Source organism: Triticum dicoccoides, chromosome 6B (assembly GCF_002162155.2).
Source record: "Triticum dicoccoides isolate Atlit2015 ecotype Zavitan chromosome 6B, WEW_v2.0, whole genome shotgun sequence".
Taxonomy (NCBI): domain Eukaryota; kingdom Viridiplantae; phylum Streptophyta; class Magnoliopsida; order Poales; family Poaceae; genus Triticum; species Triticum dicoccoides.
In genome coordinates, this window is record NC_041391.1 from 588427454 (window position 1) to 588431109 (window position 3656).

The following is a 3656-nucleotide window of genomic DNA, read 5'->3' on the forward strand; positions in this document are numbered from 1 at the left end:
AAAACCGATATTCTCAATGTTTCAGGACGTCGAGTAGTTTTTAATTCATCCCCATTCCTTTAATGAGACGTAAACATGCACCCAATGACACATGTATGATTTTCCACCCATTTTGCTTCACTGGAGCATGTGCTTGTAGTTCAAATTTTAATTATGGACTACATTAAATGCCTAGAAAACTCAATTAATATATAAAATGGTGAAACAAACCCTGAATAGTTTCAAATTTTAGCACGACACTCCTATTATTCTATGTTGCATGTAGAAAACAAAGTTCAAGGCGAGAAGAGGCAGCGGTTATCGTTTCACCCATCAAAGGGGCATGTTTCACTACCAGAACCACGAGGGTTGCGAGGTGCTTCAGTTTGTAAGAGGCTTGTAATATAGCTTGGCCCAAATTGGACAATTATTTTACCACGACATATATGTGCCATGTAGTGACACCATGCCAAATTTCATGATTTTCTAGTGAGTTTTGGATTTATGAATATTTAAAACCCGAGATTCGCAATGTTTGTGGTTGAGTTAGGATGCTGAGATAGTTGAATTCATTCCCATTCCTTCCATGGGACCTAAACATGCACCCCAAGGACACATGCATGTTTTTATAGCTATTTTGGTGCACTAGAGCATGTATTTGTAGTTTGGATTTGAATTATGGACATTAAATGCCTAGAAAACTCAGTTAATTAATAGAAAAGGTCAAATGAACCTTGAATAATTTCAAAGTTCACCGTGAATCTCTCGTTGTTCCATGTTGCATGTAAAAGAAAATACAAGGCTAGAAGAGGGAGCGATTATCATTTCGCCCACAAGGGGACACGTTTCCCTATCGAAACCACGAGGGTTCTTGCGACAGGCTCCAAATTGTAAGAGGGTTGTAATAAAGCTTGGCCCAAATTGGACAATGTTTTTACCACGACATGTATGTGCCATGAGATGACACCATGCCAACTTTCATGACTTTCTGGTGAGTTTTGGATTTACGGGGATTTAAAAACCGAGATTCCAAATGTTTGAGGACGAGCCAAGACGCCGGTACGGTTGTAATTCATTCCCATTCCTTGCATGGGACCTAAACATGCACCCAAGGACACATGTACGATTTTTCTAGCCATTTTGGTGAACCGGAGCATGTATTTGTCGTTCAAATTTTGAATTATGGACATTAAATGCCTAGGAAACTCAATTAATGTATAAAAAGGCCAATCGAACCCTGAATAATTTAAATTTCAGCACGAATATCCTCTCGTTCCATGTTGCATGTAGAAGAAAATACAAGGCGAAAAGAGGCAGTGCTTATTGTTTTGCCCACAAGGAGGGCACGTTTCCCTATCGGAACCACGAGGCTTCTTGAGAGAAGCTCCGTTTTGTAAGAGGCTTGTTATAAAACTTGGCCCAAAATGGACAAAATAATTCCTTGACATACATGTGCCATGTCATGACACCATGCCAAGTTTCACGATTTTTGGGTGAGTTTTGGATTTACGGGGATTTAAAATCCGAGATTCTCCTCATGAAATATTTTCAAATAGCACATGGTTCACTCACAAAAGTTGTGTGCCTACCAAACAGTGGCCGATGCCCCCCTGCTGCACGCGCGATCTGAGTTGTGCGTTCTGATTGGCCAGAACCCAAACCCCACGTACCGTATGTCTGCACCATTGGATGCTCCCAGATCAAACGACAATCCTCACCCCTTTCAACAACACATGCAGTTCTGGTAGTGATTTTATTTATATGGGTAAGCACTATGCGCATGTGTTGTGCTAACTCACGCTTCCTTCTCTACAAAATTTTCTATATTAATGTCGTTATATATCCAAACATGCTACCATCTCTCGCCACTCCTCCCATCGGTTTCCCACCTCTTCTCTCATTGTTTTCCCGTTGCCAGTGTCAGTGCTCATAGAAGGCTAGGCGGTAACAACCGACCATGTAAATATTGCACACAATTTCTAAAAGCACTTTGTGATAGTAGGGAGTAGGTCCCATAGGGTGACCGGCCTGAAATGCATTAAAGACAAGGAGGCAATTCCTATCAGCAAGGGGCGGCTTCCCATCTAGTAGCGTAGTCGAATAGAACGCAGAAGTTAAGCATGCTCGGGCTGGAGTAGTCTAAGGATGGGTGACCCGGTGGGAAGTTGCATATCTCAAGCTTCATTTAAACGTTATGACACGGTCATTATGGGGATATGTCTCTATAGTGACCTGTCATGACGATTATATAAACCTTGGGATCCTTGTTTTGCTAATTTGTAGACTATGTTTTTTATTTGCTATTTTGTGTTCTAAAAAATTATGGAGATAGATGTCTCTATAATGTCCTGTCATGGCGATTATATAAACCTTGGGATCCTTGTTTTGCTAATTTGTAGACTATGTTTTTATTGGTTATTTTTGTTCTCAAAAATCAAAGAATGATCGACATCTATAGGCCCACACAAATTATCCCTTTCACCCAACGCATGCGAAGGTTTTACTCTTTGCTCCATGTGCTATGTTAGAGCAAATCAAGTTTCAGCACATGCGTTGGCCGGCACCCGACCCCTACCCCCCACCCGCCTCAAAGTTGCGTTCCCAACATCGTACATCTTTAACCTGGCTACAGGGGTATGATGTTCAGTTTGTAATGTTACTAATGTAGTTCGTGCCCCATCGAACTTGTGCTTTCGGGATTTGAACAAATCATACACCAGACCCATACATTTTTTTGGGCCGCATGTAGGGTATAGGGGGCCGGGTGCTTTGATCGAGCATGTCTCCCTTGTATGGTTTATAGACACTGCACATATGTGTGGGCTCCCCCATAATGAGCATGTATTCACCTTGACCGAGAACGGGGGGCACAAAAACTATCCCTTTGACCTAACATACGAGAAGGGCTTGACCATGATGGTTCCTATTGCTATGTGTGCCATGTTAGACCAAATAAAGTTTGAGCGCATGCGTTTGACAACACCCCCACCTCGAAGTTGGGAAACCGACATCATACATTTTGAACCTGGCTTGGGGTTAGGTACGGTGTTCGGTTGGTAATGTAGTTGGTGACCCATCAAAGTTGTGCATTCGAGATTTGAACACATCACACACCACCATACCCATACATATTTTTGGGCCGCATGCAGTGTATACGGGGTCTTCTGATTGACCAGTCTCCATTGTGCGGTTTTTTGTGATGACACGCATATCTGTGGTCTCCCCGAGTTTATATCATCCCTTTGACTGATAATGAGGGGTATGTGTTGGCCATGAATGGATTCCTCCTAGTTTGTGTTAGGGCTGGTCACCGTCACATGTCTATTAACCAAAGCTCGAGCTCATGTGTTGTTATGATTCCCTCCCACATGCTCGGATTGCTAGGTTCGACCGACACCGTACCCTTCGTATCTCGTCCTTAACTACCTGGCTTTCATGGTTGTTGTCTGTATCGAGAGGCAGGCGCCAAATCTAAATTGCACATTATTCGATATTGAAAATACACATCACCCATTCCAACGTACATCATTTTGGGCCGCATGCAGGCAGTGCTGGTTTTGTGGTCCCTCTTGTGGGAGTTTTATGATGGTTCACTATATTGGCCCAAGTGGTTTATATATATATATATATATATATATATATATATATATATATATATATATATATATATATATATA